This window comes from Ascaphus truei, chromosome 2 (genome assembly GCF_040206685.1).
Source record: "Ascaphus truei isolate aAscTru1 chromosome 2, aAscTru1.hap1, whole genome shotgun sequence".
NCBI lineage: Eukaryota > Metazoa > Chordata > Amphibia > Anura > Ascaphidae > Ascaphus > Ascaphus truei.
The window spans coordinates 481618859-481640785 of record NC_134484.1 but is presented as its reverse complement, the minus strand read 5'-3'; the positions used below and the strand labels follow the sequence as shown (position 1 = coordinate 481640785).

Below are 21927 nucleotides of genomic sequence, written 5' to 3'. Positions count from 1 at the left end.
CAAACGAAAATCAAACAGAATTTCTGAAAACAGTGCTTGAGGGTATAGACCCTGGATATCTGTCATCGATGATAGTGGGAGGAGACCTAAACATGGTCTTTAATCCCACCGAGGACAGATCAACCGCATTGGGTCACTCCCGTACAACCCACTCCCAAATCACAGGGAAAAGGTTCAGGGATTTAATGGATGAGTTCTCATTAGTGGACGTATGAAGATCACAGCATCAGGGCCAGAGAGACTATACCTTTTACTCGGCACCTCACCAGTCCTATTCGCGCATTGATTACTTTCTGCTGACCAAAAACATCCTAGAGGCTACCACGAAATCAGACATCGGCCCCATCACGTGGTCAGACTATGCCCCAATCACCTTGACCCTTTCCACACCATTCGAAAAGATGATTTCATACTCCTGGAGATTGAATGACTCCCTATTGAACCATCCCGAGATAGAGAGAGAGATCAGAGCCTCTCTCAAGGACTATTTCTTCTTTAACTCGGGGTCGGTGTCATCTCCAGCGATTCTATGGGAAGCCCATAAGGCGGCAATTAGAGGCAAATTTATCTCTATTGCCTCCCATAGGAAAAAAGTGAAACAAAAATTGATTCTAGACCTTACTGATAGCATTCTAAAACTAGAACAATCCCATAAAGCTAACCCTGCAAAAAAAACTTATAAAGCCTTAACAATAGCCAGACAAAAGCTCAAAGAGACCCAAATGGAGAAAGTGGAAAAAGCCCTTAAATGGACTAATCAGCATTATTATGATAAGGGTAACAAGGTGGATAAGCTTTTGGCCAGCAGACTACGAGGTATCCAAAAAAGGTCCCAAATCACAGCGATTAAGAATAGGTCTGGCGAAACACAATATAGTGACAAAAAAATAGCGGCGGAGTTCACAAAATATTATACAGAACTTTATCATTTACGACCCAAAACTGGTCGGCTAGAAACAAAAGCATCAGAAGCGATCAAAACCTACCTAGATAATTGTCAACTCCCCACCCTAACTGAAGAGGAAAATGAGGTCCTCAACGCGGAGATCACGAAAGAAGAATTGGAAGAAGCGGTAAAAGCATTAAAGATCTCCAAGCCACCTGGCCCCGATGGCTTCACTAATGTCTACTATAAGAGATTCTTGCCCATACTATCCACGCATCTACTAAAAATGTTCAATCATTTTATGGAAGGAAATTCGATCCCCACTTCCATGTCCCTGGCCAACCTAGCCATAATCCATAAGGAAGGCAGAGACCCGATGCAATGTGGAAGCTACCGTCCAATCTCCCTTCTCAATAACGACCTCAAACTATACAGTAAAATTTTGGCCAACAGGTTAAACCCCATTCTACCGAGGCTAATTAACATTGACCAAGTTGGATTCATAACAGGTCGACAGGCCTCGGACAACACACGTAAAATAATTAATATTATTGAGCATATCCACCTCACAGGCACCAAAGCAATATTACTCAGCCTAGACGCAGAGAAGGCGTTCGATAGGATCGACTGGCTATTTTTAGACCATACTATGCGCAAATTTGGCTTTCGAGACGCATATCTAGAAGGGGTCCGCAGACTTTACCAAGATCCATCCGCGACGGTCAAATTACCAGGAAGTAATGCCCAGTGCTTTGGCATTCAAAATGGCACGAGACAGGGGTGCCCCCTGTCCCCTCTCCTCCGCACTAACTATAGAACCCCTCGCAGCTACGATTCGAAACAACGTAGATATTCAAGGGATAGAAATTGGGCGTACTCATTACAAAATTTCCCTGTTCGCAGATGATATTATACTAACACTCTCAAGGCCCCAGATTTCCCTCCCAAACCTACAAAAAGAGCTTTTAGACTTCGGAGCAATATCAGGTTATAAAATCAATAACGATAAATCCGAAGCACTAAATCTCAACCTGCCAGAGCCAGAGATGAAACTCCTTAAACTAAATTTCAACTACCGATGGTGCTCCTCCTATATCAAATATCTGGGAGTAAAGATATCGGGGAACTACCGTTCTCTATACCAACACAACTACCCAGCCCTCTTGCGGAAAATCAAATTAGACCTAGATAAATGGGGAACATACCAAATCTCATGGATCGGGATGATGATCTCGGTGAAAATGAATATACTCCCCAGATTACTATATTACTTTCAGACACTCCCCATCCACATCCCTGGCACAGAATTGAAAAATATCCAGAAACAAATTCTCCACTTCATCTGGCAGGGGATGAAACCAAGAGTCCCGAGAACAGTTCTACTTGCTTCAAGGGGGAGAGGGGGTTTGGGGGTCCCCGATATTACGCGGTACTACCAGGCCACCCAATTAAGGCAGGTAGTAGTTTGGAATGCGGAACCCGGCAAATATTGCTGGCTAGATATAGAAATGCAATACGCCGGCACGCCTTCTCTGCCAACATGCCTTTGGTCCCTGAGCAGGGAAGACTTGCAGAAAAATAAATTTCAATTAGGACCAATGAGGCATACATGGGAGACATGGACGAAATGCAAATTAAAATTCAAACTCACAACCACCAAATCTCAACTTATACCAATCACCCAAAACCCCAAATTCCCACCAGGTTGTGAGCCCAGACAATTCGATCAATTTACAACCAAAAACCTTCGAGCGATTGCTGACTTCCTGAGCTTTGGGGAGTTCCTGAGCTACCAAAGGCTACAAAACAAATACGAAATAAGAGGTCTGAACGTCTTCAAATACCTCCAAATTCGGCATTACGCCCAATCAATATCACCAACATTGGAATTTCCCCCTCTCACGAACTTTGAAAGATTATGCAAGGAGACAGCGCACCAAAAAGGTCTCATAACGCAAATATACTCAGAACAAGAACGAGCAACAGATGCTCCGGTTCATGACTACATGCTCCATTGGGCAGCAGAATTGGGCACAGTTATAGACCGAGAGGATTGGGAAAGTATTTGGGATACAGCTTCAGGAACTTCCATATGTACCACAATCAAAGAAAACATATATAAAATACTGTTTCGCTGGTATCTTACCCCAGTTAGACTAAATCAAATCTACCCTCTGGCTTCTGACCTATGCTGGAGAGGCTGCGGACATAAGGGTGACATGGCCCACATATGGTGGTCATGTCCAGAAATTCAGAAATACTGGGAAACCATACAGACTCTAATCACAGAGGTCACAGACCTCACAATACCCATTGATCAGCTGACCTATTTGTTGGCCAGGCCAATCGAGAACATTGACCGCCCAACAAGTAAATTGATCTCCTTCATTCTCACGGCGGCTAGATGTGCGGTGGCGGCCTCGTGGAAGAAGGTGTCTCCCCCCCCTAGGCAAACTGTTATAAAGAGAATACAGGAGGTTATGTTAATGTAAAAGCTCTCGGCCTTCCTAAAAAGGAAAACGGAACCCTTTTACAATACATGGGAACCGTGGCTGTCCCGTACGAAAGATTAACAATGATCATCTCTTACAACAGAAGACAGTGGTAGCGATGGAATAACGGGCAGTGGACTGAGGAGGAAGGGCCCCGAGATACAGCCCCCTTTATGTGGTGCCGGTATCCCTCTGCTTGGTTTAAAGGTCCCGATCACGTGACCGCGGCCCTTTAACCCAAGCAGAGGGATACCGGCACCCCCTAAAGGGACCTGTATCTCAGGGAGCAGGGGGTCCCCAGACCTAAAACCACAGCGGTTCAGCTCCGGAGACCCTCTGCACATGTACAGTATAAATAAAACACACACATCAATAAAGAATCGTTCTTTACCTTAGCGGCTATGTGCTATGGTAACGAAGCAGCATTTCTGTATTTTAATAATATTGTACAGTGAGCAGGGGGTTCCCTGAGCCAGAAATTAATGCTCAGGGACCCCCCCTGCTCCTGCACAATATTATTAAAAATACAGAAATGCTGCTTCATTACCATAGCGGATAGCCGCTAAGGCAATGAAGGGGTTAACTCACCGTGCCCGCTTTATTGTGGGTAGCGGGGGGTACAGTATTTGGCCCTTGGTGTGAGTTTAGGGCTTGCGGGGGGGTTGTGGGTGCACTTAACCCCTTCACGGCCGTAGCAGTTGATACCGCTACGGTCATGAAGGGGTTAAGCCCTCCCGCTACCCCCCGCAAGCCCTAAACAGCCACCGTTGGGGCTAATACCCCCTTCACCCACCCCCGCTACCCACAATAAAAAAAAACTCACACACAGCAGCCAGCAAAAAATAAATAAATAAATCTAAATAAATAAATAAATGACTATAAATAAATACATTTGAAATACATTTTTATTTATAGTGTAGATGTGCAGGGGGTCTCCGGAGCTGAACCGCACTGGTTTCAGGTCGGGGGACCCCCTGCTCCCCGAGATACAGACCCCTTTATGTGGTGCCGGTATCCCTCTGCGTTTAAGGGCCCGATCACGTGACCGCGACCTGTAAACCAAGCAGAGCAGAGGGATACCGGCACCCCCTAAAGGGGCCTGTATCTCGGGGAGCAGGCGGTCCCCAGACCTAAAACCACAGCGGTTCTGCTCCGGAGACCCTCTGCACATGTACAGTTTAAATAAAACACATATATAAATAAACACTCGTTCTTTACCTTAGCGGCTATGTGCTATGGTAACGAAGCAGCATTTCTGTATTTTAATAATATTGTACAGTGAGCAGGGGGTTCCCTGAGCCAGAAATTAATGCTCAGGGACCCCCCCTGCTCCTGCACAATATTATTAAAAATACAGAAATGCTGCTTCATTACCATAGCGGATAGCCGCTAAGGCAATGAAGGGGTTAACTCACCGTGCCCGCTTTATTGTGGGTAGCGGGGGGTACAGTATTTGGCCCTTGGTGTGAGTTTAGGGCTTGCGGGGGGGTTGCGGGTGCACTTAACCCCTTCACGACCGTAGCAGTTAATACCGCTACGGTCATGAAGGGGTTAAGCCCTCCCCTACAGTATTCTCTCTTTTAAACTTCCCTGCCTTCAATGTAATCTATTGTACTGTATGTAAAACCCCCTCCCCAATTCTCTCTTTTAAACTTCCCTGCCTTCACTGTAATCTATGTAAAAAAAAACTCCCCCTATTGTGTATTAAATCTCCCTGGCCTGTGTTTCTGAGTGCAGTGTACTGTATGTAAATGTGGGGAGGGGGATCCCGTGTAAATAACCACACCCACCCCCGCTACCCACAAAAAAAAAAAATCACACACAGCATCCCCGCAATACATAAATAAATAAATCTAAATAAATAAATAAATACATTTGAAATACATTTTTATTCCTAGTGTAGATGTGCAGGGGGTCTCGGGAGCTGAACCGCGTTGGTTTCAGGTCCGGGGACCCCCTGCCCCCCGAGATACAGACCCCTTTATGAGGTGTTAACCCACCGTGCCCGCTTTATTGTGGGTAGCGGGGGTGGGTGAAGGGGTTTATAAATGTGAGTTTATAAATAAAATAAAGAATATTATTTCTAGGGGCCCTAGAACAGAAGTTCCCACGCCAATTGCGCGCTCATTGCTCTTTTTTTACAATGTTGCTGGTCTTGCGGCTTTGCAGTCTGGCAGCAAAAAGCAGTTTGTAGTACTGAGTGTGAGATAAATTAACCAGTTCTTTTATTGCTGAAGTCGCCACAAAAAACTTTTATTTACATATACAGTACAATACAATGGTGAAACATTTCAAGTGAACAGCAATTCAAAACATCAACACACAATAATACATACAGTAAAGTACTGTATGATTATTTATTTATAATACAGTATACAGCTCTGTACTGTATATGCAGTATACAGTATACTGTACTGTATTTGGGGCTTGTCTTTGGGGGTTTATTCATGCAATTATTAGGGTGACCTGCCTGCCTTTGGAAATACTGTGACAGTACAGTCCCAGCTATTTCAGCCACCCCATCCCCTCCCTTAGAGTTTTAAATCCTTCCCTGGCCAAGCATCAATGGGCTGGCTCATTCAACCCTAATCTAATCATTGTGTTGTTAATCTGCCCCTGGGCGGGCTACTGTAATAAGATTCAGCAGGAGGCCAGCGTCTGATCCCACCACCCCCCTCCAACAACCCAACCCTTAGAGGCCTGAGGCCTGCCTGCTTTGTAAAAAGATTCAGCAGGAGGCCAGCGTCTGATCACACCACCCCCCTCCAACAACCCAACCCTTAGAGGCCTGAGGCCTGCCTGCTTTGTAAAAAGATTCAGCAGGAGGCCAGCGTCTGATCCCACCATCCCCCTCCAACAACCCAACCCTTAGAGGCCTGAGGCCTGCCTGCTTTGGAAAAAGATTCACTTCTAAATTAAATACAGTACATTCTCTAATACCTTTGGAATAAAAATATACAGTATATACAGTAATGTGAAATAATCCGTTCTGTGGGTCTGAGCGGGTTGAAAGTCACCAGGTCCTCATACAGTACATTCTCGAATACCTTTAGAATAAAAATATAAATATACAGTATAAATATTGTACAGTATAATGTTAAATAACCCGTCCTGTTCTTTTTTCCTTCATAACAGTATCCTCATTGTGTCTGCGGTACAGTAGTTCATTGAGAGAGGAGAGGTTTTGTGTACATCATTACTGCTGTTTATATACTGTACATTTGACTGCACAAGCAGATTTGACGGGACACAACGCCCCCCTCCCCCTTGGGCACCCTTTTTCCTGGAACGACAAGAAAACAAAAACTTAGTTCAGTTACTGTACTGCAGAGTACTGTATGTGCATACTGTACTGTATTATGGCAGAACTACTGTAGGTGGCTGGTGCAGCTTTCTCTGTAAAGAAAAAAATGGAGCAGTTAGTAGGCAGTTACTGTAGTACTGTCAAACTACTGTATACTGGAACTACTGTATACTCTGACTACTGTTACAGTAAATTCAATGTACTGTACTGTACTGTAACCGCTGGTGCCATGGCTATGTACTGTAACCTTATGGCTGCTGCTGCTGTCTCTGAAAAGAAAAAATCTGTGCCATACTTACCTGTATCATACTGTGCTTACAATACTACAGCACTCTACTACTTTCCTGATGCTTGCCCATTGCGCGCGATGACAATGGGCAACACTGTGGCAATATGGTCTATATATTTATTGCATCGTTCCACGGTGAGTACATCGTTCCAAAAACTCAGTATGGCTTTCAACAACTCGTCCTTTTTGGAGGGTTTCGCCACTTTACGGATATGTTCCTTCAGCTGATGCCAGACCATTTCGATCGGATTGAAGTCTGGCGATCTGTGATTGGAAAGAAAGGACAATTGGTTTAAGAGCTAAAAACAGTGGGGAACAAAAATGGGACAGGACTACTGCACTTACTCCGCTGGCGTCTTCACCCAGTTGATGCCGTGCTCAAGGATATGCGCCGTCGACGCGGTGTGCTTGGGATCGTTGTCCTGGTAGAAGCGGTGACCATTGGGAAAGTCGCGTCTGATGTATCGCACTATCGCGGGCACAATGTTGTCTTGGAAGAAAGCTTTATTCATGATTCCTATAGCAAGAAAAGAAAAGTGCTCAATAGTACAGTACAGTGCATACGGTAAGGCAACACTAGTCAAGTACAGTGCATTAGGCGGCATTATATTTGAGAAATTGTACCTTCAAAGATGACAATGCCTCCCGGTCCACGCCTAGAGATGGCACCCCACACATGCAGCTTCACAGGGTGTTTTGGCTGCGGCTTCAAAGATATGCGGCCTTTTTTGTGGAACGCAAATCTTGCAAATCTCTCCAGCGACACAGTAGACTCATCAGTGAAGATGCAATCCTGGAAAGTCTCACCGCTGTCGAACCATGCCTGGGCCTGGAGCACTCTTTTGATTTTGTTTGCGTCCCGTATCATGGGGTACGCTCTGTAATGACAATGAATAAAAAAAATTTGCGTCACAGCGCAGTACAGTTTGCAAAACAACACTTTTACTTTACAGTACCTCCTGTACTGTCCCGTACTAACCTCACACGTCCATATTTGCATCCAATTATGCGTCTCATCTTCTTTATGCTGCTCTCGGATACAGTCAGATTGTGCTTTTCCTGCAGAGTGTTTTTAACCCTTAATGCACTCCTCTCATCATTCTCCTCACTTATTCTGTCCACCAGAAGAGTAGTCTCCCTACAATGCAAAGAAATTATATTGTTTTATTAATATGCAGCAATATAAAATGTATACTGTATACTGTACATGTAATGTTGTAATATACAGTAAATATAAATATACAAAAAATGTATACTGCTGTACTATAAATATAAATAGACAAAATATACAGTACTGTACAGTATACAGTACTGTTGTAATATAAATATACTATATAAATATACTGTTGTTATATCATAATAAATACACATCATATACTGTATATTCCGTTGTAAGATGAATTGCAATATACCAAAAGTGTATACAGTCCTGCTGCACAAAAAATATAAATTGACCACAAATACAGTATACAGTATACTGTTGTAATATAAATATACTATATAAATATACTGTTGTTATATCATAATAAATATACATCATATACAGTATATTCCGTTGTAAGATGAATTGCAATATACCAAAAGTGTATACTGCTGCACAAAAAATATAAATTGACCACAAATACAGTATATACTGTTGTAATATAAATATACTATATAAATATACAGTACTGTTGTTATATCATAATAAATATACTGTACATCATATATATTCCGTTGTAAGATGAATTGCAATATACCAAAAGTGTATACTGCTGCACAAAAAATATTAATTGACCACAAATACAGTATATACTGTTGTAATATAAATATACTATATAAATATACAGTACTGTTATATCATAATAAATATACTGTACATCATATATATTCCGTTGTAAGATGAATTGCAATATACCAAAAGTGTATACTGCTGCACAAAAAATATAAATTGACCACAAATACAGTATATACTGTTGTAATATAAATATACTATATAAATATACAGTACTGTTGTTATATCATAATAAATATACTGTACATCATATATATTCCGTTGTAAGATGAATTGCAATATACCAAAAGTGTATACTGCTGCACAAAAAATATAAATTGACCACAAATACAGTATATACTGTTGTAATATAAATATACTATATAAATATACTGTTGTTATATCATAATAAATATACATCATATATATTCCATTGTAAGATGAATTGCAATATACCAAAGTGTATACTGCTGCACAAAAAATATAGATGTACACTACAGTTTTCTATATTTTTTTTTGTTAAGTTTTATAAATATACTTACGCGTTAGTTACCCTTGGTGCCTTTTTGCGGTCTCTGTTTTTTCCGTGTGCATGATAGCACACGGTGTTTGATGGCACAACGAGGCCAGAAGCAGCTAACCAGCGTTGGATAGCAGCAATTTGGGTTCCGCTCGTGTACATCGCCTTAATTCTCATGCTGATATCCTTTGAAATCTTCTTAACAGGCATTGCTGCGAGTAGAAAGAAATACAAACACAAGAATGTGTATTCGATGTTTAGTCGATGTGTATTCAATGTGCAGTGAATCCACAAAATGGATGGTGTATTTATACGTTAATGACTCACATTAGAGTACGCCCACTTTCAACACCTGTACCTGGCCGCCATGCATAAAAGGTCACACACTTTGCATAGTCCACCACTCCAGGATCTTTATCTGAGCTTGCCCTTGTTCATATACTGTACTGCATTGTGCCATCTACTTCCATGGAGCATCCCCGGTTCTATGGACGCAAGAACCCTCTCACCTCTGCCGTGCCTGCCATGCTGAAAAAGCGAAAGGCAGCAGCCGTTTCCACGCCAAGGACAAAGCAACAGGCTAAGGCCAATAAAGAAAACCTTCTGCTGACCCCAAAGGCTAAGGGTTTTCCTAGACGTAAACCTCATTATGTGAAGAAGATATACGGTGATGTGCTCTGTACGCAAGACGAATGGCAGCCATCCCACCGAATCCGCAGACCACTTCCTCCCATATGCTTCGACGACTCTGCTGTAGCTGTCCCGGAAATCTTCAGCCCGGCTTCTCCACCCCCATCTTGTCCGGTTCCATCCGAAGATGCTGCCGCCTCTGAAATCCACGGGTCACCGTCTCCTTTGCTCTTGGACGACTCTGCTTCTCGCCCGGAAATCCAACGGTCACCTTCTCCATCCCTGTTTGACGACGCTGCCGCTTCTCCTGTACCGGGTATCCACAGGCCACCTCCTGCACTCTCCATCGCTGCCGCTTCTCCTGTACCGGGTATCCCCAGGTCACCTCCTCCACTCTCCATCGATGCCGCTTCTCTCCATGCAACCCCCATCTCATCCTCCGTTGCACCCATCCCCCCAGATGTCCAGATGCCATGCACAAGCAGCTCATTAGACCGGATCCTGAATGGGATAAGTGTGGATCTCCCCGGGAATTCTATTGTGCTGGCAAAGCTAGATCTGCTTCTGGAGTCGGTGCTACATGTGGAGCAACGGATGGACAAGATAGAGGCTGACATAGCGGGTATACATCGTTTGCTCGGTGTTAATACCCCTGTTTCCCCGACGCCGGAGCAGGAGGGTGACATGGATGTGATGCATGGTACCTTCGGCCCCCGTCCATCACCAAGCGCACCCCCCCCCACCAGAAGATGTAATGTACATGTACATTGAGGAGGACATGACAACCCCGTCAAGACCACGCCAGGAGACAACCCGGCGACCACGACCGGAGGAAAGCTTCCTCCCAGACACCCTACCATCGCCCGTCGCCTCAAGTACACCCGCTCCCAAAAGACCTCCTACACCTGCTCGCATCGAAACGGTGCCCGACATCAGCCTGCGCGATCTGCCACCGGCGCTCAGGGAGAAGTATAGGGTGATGAGTGCTGGTGCACCCCACAAGTATGCCTTGATCATTTTTAAGCACCATGTTCCCTACTCGTTGTACTGCGAGTGGGTGTTCAAAGTGAACTACGATGGGAATCGCCAAAAAAAGGCCCTTCCTGCCAATTTAAGGCTACAAATTGTGGAAGAAATGCGGCGCTTTTATGCAGTTACAGATCCTGTAATGAGAGGCGTTCGAGACTGCATTAATGGCGTTTTGCGCCATGCAAGGAATCGGCCATGGACGGACAATGTGGAGGACTTTCAGTGAGACCATACTGTAATGTTGTGCTGAACTGTATTGTGCTGTACAGTACATGTTTTGCCCTACAGTTCCTGCTGTACTTAAACAAAGGATACTGTACTGTATGTTGTTGTGTGTTGCACGGTTTTCAATGTGGCCCTGAAAACCTGCCCTGTTTGCTGCCCTCTAGGAATGAGCTGGTTGCGCACCATCCCACTGTAGAAGCATTTAATAATTGCTGCAGTTTTGCACTGTACTGTATGTATTATTGTTATGTGTTGATGTTTTGAATTGCTGTTTACTTGAAATGTTTCACCATTGTATTGTACTGTATTTGTAAATAAAAGTTTTTTGTGGCGACTTCAGCAATAAAAGAACTGGTTAATTTATCTCACACTCAGTACAGTACTACAAACTGCTTTTTGCTGCCAGACTGCAAAGCCGCAAGACCAGCAACATTGTAAAAAAAAGAGCAATGAGCTCGCAATTGGCGTGGGAACTTCTGTTCTAGGGCCCCTAGAAATAATATTCTTTATTTTATTTATAAACTCACATTTATAAACCCCTTCACCCACCCCCGCTACCCACAATAAAAAATAATCACACACAGCATCCCCGCAATAAATAAATAAATACAAATAAATACATTTGAAATACATTTTTATTTATAGTGTAGATGTGCAGGGGGTCTCGGGAGCTGAACCACACTGGTTTCAGGTCGGGGGACCCCCTGCCCCCCGAGATACAGCCCCCTTTATGAGGTGCCGGTATCCCTCTGCGTTAAAGGCCCCGATCACGTGACCGCGGCCTGTTAAACCAAGCAGAGGGATACCGGCACCCCCTAAAGGGGCCTGTATCTCGGGGAGCAGGGGGTCCCCAGACCTAAAACCACAGCGGTTCTGCTACGGAGACCCTCTGCACATCTACACTGTGAATAAAACACACACATCATTAAAGAATCATTCATTGCCTTAGCGGCTATCCGCTATGGTAATGAAGCAGCATTTCTGTATTTTTAATAATATTGTACAGTGAGCAGGGGGTTCCCTGAGCCAGAAATCTAAACTCAGGGCCCCCCCTGCTCCTGCTCAATATTATTAAAAGTACAGAAATGCTGCTTCATTACCTTAGCGTATAGCCGCTAAGGTAATGGAGGGGTTAAGGCAGGGGGGCGCAAACTTTTTTCCCTGCGCCCCCCTGCCGGCTGTCCCCTCACTCCCGCACCCCCCCCCCCCCCAACCCCAACGTTCCCGCGCTCCGGCGTAATGACGTCACGTTGCCATAGCAACGTAACGTCACATGACCTCGCAGCGTCATTTTGACGCCGCGTTGCCATGGCAACGCAGGGAGGAAGCCGCCGGAGCCACGGTAAGTTAGGTTTACAGAGGCCCTGCAGCTCCCCCGGCACCGCTGGGTTAAGGCATAATAACCAATAAATACATTCAATACACTACCCACTACCCATGGCAACCTCCGCTTATGCTGCTGTAAAACAGAGAAAACAATTAACACTTTCAAAGTAATGTCCCCTAACCCCTTAATCTCCTCAGCGGTTATTAACCGCTACAGTCATGAAGGGGTTAACCCACCCTCACCCACCACTCGGGATGCCTACATACCCTCCCACACTAACCCCCCCCCCGTGAGGCCTAACCACCCAGTCAGTACCCACAAGGGAGGCCTACCCACATACCGTTGGGGAAACTCCCCGAGATACAGGCCCCTTTAGGGTATCCCTCTACTCTGCTTGGTTTACAGGTCGCGGTCACGTGATCGGGCCCTTTAAACGCAGAGGGATACCGGCACCACATAAAGGGGTCTGTATCTCAGGGAGCAGGGGGTCCCCCGACCTGAAACCAACGCGGTTCAGCTCCCGAGACCCCCTGCACATCTACACTATAAATAAAAATGTATTTAAAATAAGTTTTAATGTGCCGATGTTTGCGCTGAGAGAGAGCAGCGGATCTCTCTCTGCTGCAAACACATCTCGCCCCCGCCGGCCCATACTGTAGTATCATTTACTGTATGTACTGTACAGTATGTGCATATACAGTACTGTATACAGAACATGTAGAATAAATGCATAGTTTTATTTTTTCGGGTTTATTACACAGTATACTGTACGGCCGGAAAACATCAGCATACAGCATAATATTATCCATCGAAATCCCCCCATTAGCCGTTTACTTTTCTGAGGAAAAACAAAATGAAAAGTTTTAATGTACAGTAATGGTCAGCCCCTTAAAGAAGTACCCAGCCAGCCCCACCAAAATAATACGGCAACAATACAGTACTCACCATACTATTTCCCATTCAGCTTGCGCCGGCGCCGGTCCACTGCCAGTACAGCTTTCTTCATCATCCACGTCGATAGTTTGCAGCGGGACTAGTCCACCTGTAGTCAGCAGGTGAGGCTGGAAATCGCTTAGGTACATGCAAGCTTCATCAAAACTGGCCGCGAAATCCGACTCTGCCTCAGGATCAGGCTCGGGCTCAGGGTTGTCACTGACGGTGGGTCCGTTATCGGAAGCCAGTGCTGGTGCATTGCTTGGCAGGGACTGTCGTTTCTTAGTTGGTTTTAACACGACCCTTCGCCTTTTGCCGCCTCCATGATCATAGATACGGGAAAAACCCTGTGACACACACCAATACCCTCCAACAAATTGGGGCTCAATACGGTGAAAACAGGGGTCACTACATAACCTTTTCCTTATTGCACGCTTCCACAAATGAGGAGTTGGCGAAAATTTGTAAAAATCATTGTTTTCGATAAAATACTGATAAATTTGAACAACTGTTGCCATCTTATCCTCTGTTGCATTAATAGCGGCCCATATCAAATAAGCATAACTTCTGTCAGGTTTTTGGAACACGGGCTGCACTTGAACACTCATGGTGGGTCTCTGGAGAATAGTGTAAGTGAAACTGGTCTTTGTCTTTATTTAATATGTAAAGCCTAAGTTGATACATTTTTGCAACTCTTCCTTCAGTCACAAGGCCAAGGCCAAGTTACAATGGCACACTGTGATACAGTATCTTTTTTAAACGAAACACCTGCAAGCCCACACATTACTGATTCGGCGCTTTACAAGTCAGAAATTTATGCCATCTGGTGGACACGCGAAGCATTGCAGCCTAGTAAATCCTGATCATTATCATTTAACACATCAGCCGCCCGTCAACCAGGCATGAACCGTGGCTGGGAAGGCAAACGCAACGCGGCATGCCAGAGTTGAGCAGCGGCGGATTCCAGGTATCTGCCAGGTACAAACTGGTCATTTGCTCGAATAAAGTGTGTCGCAGCAGTACCCTTGAATAATAGAGGGGTGAGCAAACTTTTTATGCCGAGCCCCCCTTTTCATCTATGAAATTTCTTGGGCCCCCCTGCCTGATGTAATCAAAATCACATGACGTCAGTGCACGTGAGCTGGTTCAGCTATTAAGGGCGAACCAGCTTTGTGACAATTCCGCCACGCGTCTGCAATCTCCTGCAGCCAAGTTCACAAGTCGCTTGGGCTGCAGGCGTGCATAGTATTGGATCACTGTTTATTTTATTGTTTGCTGGCATCTGGTAATATGTTTTTTTCTGGTGCACAAATGCAATCCATTTGAGGGGGCATTCATCCACCTCCTTGCTACCTCCCTCCCCCCCCCTGCCTTTTTTTCCCCTTCCCCTCCCTTTTTTCCTTCTCTCATTTGCTTTTCACGGTGTCATCCACTCCAATTTACCAGTTTTATGTATTATTTATTTATTCACGTTTTAAATGTTGATCAGGGATCCCCATACCCAAACTCAAGGGGGGTACTGATGGATCTCCCCTGCTGATCAATAATCCCAAGTGACCCCCACTGACCCAAAGAAAAACCCTCAGCCCCCAAAAACTCATCCTCCTCCCAAGCCCCTCAATACTGCCATCTCTGCCTGACCTTTATTCCTCCGTTTAGCTGGGGGGTGAGGGGGGGGAGCGCTCCGTTGATCTCTTCCTGGTCCTGCAGGAGCTCCCTGGAGATAGGTGATTGTATTGTATTGTATGTCTTTATTTATATAGCGCCATTAATGTACATAGCGCTTCACAGTAGTAATACATGGGATTAATCAAATAAATAACAGATAATATAAATAACAGATCATGGGAATAAGTGCTTTAGACATAAAAGTAACATTAAGGAAGAGGAGTCCCTTGCCGAGGAGCTTACAGTCTAATTGGTAGGGTGAGGGGGGAAGCGCTCCGTTGATCTCTTCCTGGTCCTGCAGGAGCTCTCTGGAGATAGGTGATCATGAGGCAGGGGCCTGCTTCGGCTCCTCCAGGAGCTGGAAGACCCTGCTACCAATGGGTGTGAAGCTCATTGGTCTGAAAGGGGAACCACCTCCTCCCCCGCCAGAATTTCCCTCCTCTCCCCTCTTTCCCAGCAGACACAGCAAAGCATGCAGCTGCAGCATCAATCACTCCACGGTGCCGGCCAGACCTGCAGCGGGTTTGTCACTGCGCTGGGGCATGCTCCTCCCCTGGCCTCTTTGGAGCCATTTCTCTTCAGCCTCCGTACGTCCGCAGCCCCCGCGCACACCATGATATTGGCCGCCAGCTAGGGTCACCAGATTTTAAAAAGTTAAAACCGGGACACATCAAAAAAAGTATTTATCACAAATTACATCACTTAAAAATAAATATTATGATATTTGTCTAATAGTGTCCCCATTTATGCTGTATTATTAATCTCTCTCTCCCCGCCGCATCAGGACCTCTCTCCCCTCTTCCACAGTCTCACACTCCTCTCCCCCAGTCTCTCCCTCTCCCAGTATTTCTCACTCAATCTCCAGTGTCTCTCTATCCCTTCCATCAGTGTCTCTCCCTCCCCCCACTCTGTTTCCCTCCCCCAAGTGTGTGTGTCTCTCTTTCTCCCTCCCCCTAGTGTCTCACTCCCACCAGTGTCTTTCTCTCACTACCCCGAGTGTCTCTCCCTCCCTCAGTGTCAATCGCTTCCTCCCCCACTCTCTCTTTCCCTCCCCAGTGTGTCCCTCTTTCTCCCTCCCCCTAGTTTCTCTCTCCCTTCCCCAGTGTGTCTCTCTCTCTCCCTCCCCCCAGTGTCTATCTCACTCCCTCCCCTCCCCCCAGTGTTTTTCTCACGCTGTCCATCCAGTCATTCTCTCTCCCTCCCCCCAGTGTCTCTCTCTCCCTCCCCCCCCAGTGTCTCTCTCTCCCTCCCCCCCAGTGTCTCTCTCTCCCTCCCCCCAGTGTGTCTCTCTCCCTCCCCCCCAGTGTCTCTCACTCCCCCCAGTGTCTCTCTCCTTCCAGCCAGTGTGTGTGTTTCTCCCTTCCCACCAGTGTCCCTCTCCCCCTCCCCCAATATGTCTCTCAACTCATATCTCTCTTTCACACTCCCTCCCCATGACACACTTTCACACTCCCTCCCCATGACACACACTCACCCCCCTCCCCATGACACACTCCCACCCCCCTCCCCATGACACACTCCCACCCCCCTCCCCATGACACACTCACCCCCCTCCCCATGACATCTCACCCCCTCACCCCATGACACACTCACCCCATGACCCTCAAACTCTCACCCCCCTTCCCCATGACACACACTCACGCCCTCACCCCCCCTCCCCATGATACTCTCTCACCCCTTCTCCCCATGACACTCTCACCCCCTCAACCCAAATACCCATGACACACTCACCCCCTCACACCTCCTCCCCATGACACACACTCGCCCCCTCACCCCCCTCCCCATGACATTCTCACCCCTTCACCCTCCCTCCCCTTGACACACTCACCCCCTCAACCCCCATACCCATGACACACTCACCCCCTCAACCCCTCCCCATGACACACTCACCCCCTCCCCATGACACGACACACTCACCCCGTCCCCTTTCTTGCCTCCTCTCCCCATGACACTCGCCCCCTCCCCATGATGCCCCCCTTCCCATGACACACTCACCCTCCCTCCCCATGACGCACTCACCCCATGACACACCTTCACCTCCTCATCCCCCCTCCCCATGACAACTCCTCACCCAACCTCCACATGACACCCCCTCACCCTCTCACACTCACGCTCTCATCACGCTGCATGCAAGAAGGAGGATCTGCAAGAGCTGTGCAGCACAGCGCCACCTAATGACCGAAAGGGAAATTGCAGCTACCGACTGCTTTTCTCTCTGCTCCAGGCAAAATCGCGCCCCCAGTTTGCGCACCGCTGGAATAATAATTTATACATATATAAATACAGGTTATATATCTATCAATGATTTCACTGTCAGAGCTGCTACATTTCAGGCCTTCGGGACCACCATCAATGTCATTAGGGGCCACTGGATGTCCATTGGCCACAATTATAAAACCCTGGGTGAAGAGAATATTTAGTTAATTACGTATTGGTGAAATAGATTCTTCAGTGTTTTGGATTTGTAATTTGCGTTCAGTCATTTGATTTACAGATTGAAAACATTTGTTCTGTCTTTTTTGTTTACTTCTGTTAGAGAACGGCCTGAATGAGGAACAGAACTTGAGCTTTGATACATCCAGAAGCTGTCTGACTCCTCGCAGCCCAGAAGTGACAAAAAACAATGATTCCTGCCACATTTTAGACAAGTGCAAGGAACCAGTGCCACATGATGGTGACTTTACAGACCTTGTACCGCACACAGCGGAGACAGACTCTAAATATGGGTCCAGCAAAACGTATGCAAGAGATTTAAGAAGCCGCGGTGCTCAGCCTTTTCTCTGTTGTCAGTGTGGCAAAAGCTTCTCACTGGACAGGGACCTGCTCACACACCTTTGTGTCCCTGCTAGGGAGCAAACCTTTACATGTACAGATGGGGGGAGCGGTTTCTCAGTGCAGGGGAAACTTCATTCACAGCAGATGATTCAGACAGCAGTGACTCCTTTTACTTGTACAGTGTGTGGGAAACAGTTAAGTAGTAAGAGGAACCTCCTCAATCACCAGATGACTCATACAGGGGAGAAACCATTCACATGTACAGAGTGTGGGAAACAATTCAGTACTAAGAGCGACTTCCTCAGACACCAGATGACTCACACTGGAGAGAAACCATTCACATGTGCAGAGTGTAGTATAAGCTTTTATCGGAAGACAGAATTCCTCAAACATGAGTGGATTCATACAGGGAAGAAACCATTCACATGTACAGAGTGTGGGAAACAATTCACAGTTAAGCACAGTCTCCTGAGGCACCAAAGGATTCATACAATAGGAAACCCATTCACATGTTCAAAGTGTGGGAAACAACTCAGTACTAAGAGCGACTTCCTCAGACACCAGATGACTCATACTGGAGAGAAACCATTCACATGTACAGAGTGTAGTAAAAGCTTTTCTCGGAAAACACTTCTCCTCAACCATGAGCAGATTCATAAAGGGATGAAACCATTCACATGTACAGAGTGTGGGAAACAATTCTGGACTAAGAGCGACCTCCTCAGACACCAGAAGACTCATACTAGAGAGAAACCATTCACATGTTCAGAGTGTGGGAAACAATTTGGTACTAAGAGCGACCTCCTCAGACACCAGATGACTCATTCTGGAGAGAAACCATTCACATGTTCAGAGTGTAGTAAAAGCTTTTCTCGGAAAACACAGCTCCTCAACCATGAGCAGATTCATAAAGGGATGAAACCATTCACATGTACAGAGTGTGGGAAACAATTCGGTACTAAGAGCGACCTCCTCAGACACCAGAAGACTCATACTAGAGAGAAACCATTCACATGTTCAGAGTGTAGGAAACAATTCGGTACTAAGAGCGACCTCCTCAGACACCAGATGACTCATTCTGGAGAGAAACCATTCACATGTTCAGAGTGTAGTAAAAGCTTTTCTCGGAAGACACAGCTCCTCAACCATGAGCAGATTCATACAGGGAAGAAACCATTCACATGTACAGAGTGTGGGAAACAATTCAGTACTATGAGCCACCTCCTAAGACACCATATGACTCATAAAGGAGAGAAACCATTCACATGTTCAGTGTGTGGGAAACAATTCACAGTTAAGCACAATCTCCTCAGACACCAGAGGATTCATACAATAGAAAAACCATTCACATGTTCAATGTGTGGGAAACAATTCAGTAGAATGAGCCACCTCCTCGGACACCAGATGACTCATACTGGAGAGAAACCATTCACATGTACAGAGTGTGGGAAACAATTCAGTACTCGGAAAAATCTCCTCGGACACCATATGACTCATACAGGAGAGAAACCATTCACATGTACAGAGTGTAGTAAAAACTTTTCTCGGAAGACGGATCTCCTTAAACATGAGCGGATTCATACAAGGGAGAAACCCTTCACATGTGCAGAGTGTAGGAAACAATTCAGTACTATGAGCCACCTCCTCAGACACCATATGACTCATACAGGAGAGAAACCATTCACATGTTCAGAGTGTGGGAAACAATTCAGTACTAAGAGCGACCTCCTCAGACACCAGAGGACTCATACGTGAGAGAAACCATTCACATGTACAGAGTGTAGTAAAAACTTTTCTCGGAAGACGGATCTCCTTAAACATGAGCGGATTCATACAAGGGAGAAAGCCTTCACATGTGCAGAGTGTAGGAAACAATTCAGTACTATGAGCCACCTCCTCAGACACCATATGACTCATAAATGAGAGAAACCATTCACATGTACAGAGTGTGGGAAACAATTCATTACTATGAGCCACCTCCTCAGACACCAGATGACTCATACTGGAGAGAAACCATTCACATGTACACAGTGTAGTAAAAGCTTTTCTCGGAAGACACAGCTCCTCAACAATGAGCAGATTCATACAGGAAAGAAACCATTCACATGTACAGAGTGTGGGAAACAATTCAGTACTCGGAAAAATCTCTTGACACCATATGACTCATACAGGAGACAAACCATTCACATATGCAGAGTGTGGGGAACAATTCTGTATTAAGAGCATCCTTCTCACACACCATATGACTCATACAGGAGAGACGCCATTCACATGTACAGAGGGTAGTAAAAGCTTTTCTCCAAAGACGGATCTCCTCAAACATGAGCGTATTCATACAGGGGAGAAACCCTTCACATGTTAAGAGCAACCTCCTCAGACACTAGAGAATTCATACAGGAGAGAAATGATTCACATGTGCAGTGTCTGAAAAGCTTTTCTCAAATGAGCCACCTCCTCACCCACCACAGGATTCATACACGGGAGAAACCATTTCCATGTACATAGTGTGGGGAAAGCTTTTCACAAAGGATCAGCCTCCTTACACATGAGGATTCATACATGAGATAAAATATGTGATTGTTCAAAGTAGGGTTGGGTAATATACCAGTAGCATAGTAATACTGCAGTAATAAAAATGGACGGTAACGCAATACTTGCCATTACTTCTTACCATGGCATTCCTATCAGCAGCTGCAGAGTGTGGGTGGGTCTGGCAGAGAGGCGTGGTGGTGGGGACTGTCAGGGAGAGGACCGAGTGTGGGTCTGGTAAGACAGTGGAGTGGGAGCGAGTCTGGGAGCTTGATTTTCACATGCTGCGGCTATAAGGAATCCTTCTGCTGGTAATCTCACCCCTCCATATTAACCACTTCCCCTCTGCCATGCCTCTTAACCCTTCCACCATGACTCAACCCCTTTCTCTCCTTCCCCTGTATTTCTCTTGGCTCTCACCCGTGCCTCTTGACCGTCTCCTTCCCCATGCCCATTAACCCACGCTTCCCCATGCCCTATTAATGTGTACAGGAGAAGGGGGGTCGAGGGGGTAATTGTAAATTTTCTTACCGTGCACCTCAAAACTGGAACAACCACCGGAGACTCTCGCATCCACCACCAGTTTAAGTTCTTTCAAAACTAAGGCTGTCTCACATTTTAATCTGGTCTGTAACTGTTACATACGCCTATAATATATATTATCTTTAACTGTGCATGCAATGTCTTGTATATAATGTATAACCTGTTCACTTATGTAACTGTATTTGTAACCATGTACTATTTGTCATCTTAACTCTATGCCCAGGACATACTTGAAAACACGAGGTAACTCTCAATGTATTACTTCCTGGTAAAACATTTTATAAATAAATAAAAATAAAAGGGTGAAGAAAGGGGCTTTAGTGTGGGTGTAGTTGGTGTAACATTTTCATTGAAACATATTTTATTCTTAAAATTAAAATATAGTAAAATGTATTTGCTTTTTTAAATTTTATTAAAAATTAAATACATTTGTATAAGAAATGTTTCACAATAAATGACCTTGAACATTTTGAGGACTTTTGTTTTCTATTGGGTGTTAATATATTGCTGAATATTGTTATCACGATAAATTACTTAATACTCTTATGGTGGGAAGTATTTTTTTATTGTCTAACCCTAGTTCAGGGTGTTGGAAACAATTCAGTACAAAGTGTGACCTCCTGTCATACCCAAGTATTTACACTTTAGCAACCATTTGCTTGTTCTGTGTGGGAAACAATTCAGTGTTAAGGGCCATCTCTTCAGGTACCAACAAATTCATGCAGGGAGAGGCCTTTCACATGGACAGAGTATAGGAAAAACGTTTCTTGGATGAATGACCTCACACACCACATGATTCACACAGGAGAAATAATTTGCTTGTTCAGAGTGGGGTAAACCATTTAATACAAAGTGGGACCTATTGTTACACCAGCAGATTTACAGAAGGGAGCAACTTTTTATTTGTACAGAATTTGGGAAACATTTCAGCCCTGAGAGGCACCTCAACATACACCAAACAATCCATAATAGGGGATTACATCATAATCAATTCCGTAATAGGAGGACAGTTCTCAGGCACCAG

At 45.3% G+C, this 21927-nt stretch overlaps 1 pseudogene; it reads left to right on the top strand.

Moving 5' to 3' along the window:
- LOC142488024 (uncharacterized) overlaps positions 1-21372 on the top strand; it is a 47273-nt pseudogene extending 25901 nt beyond the window's left edge.
- The last annotated feature ends 555 nt before the right edge of the window (positions 21373-21927 follow it).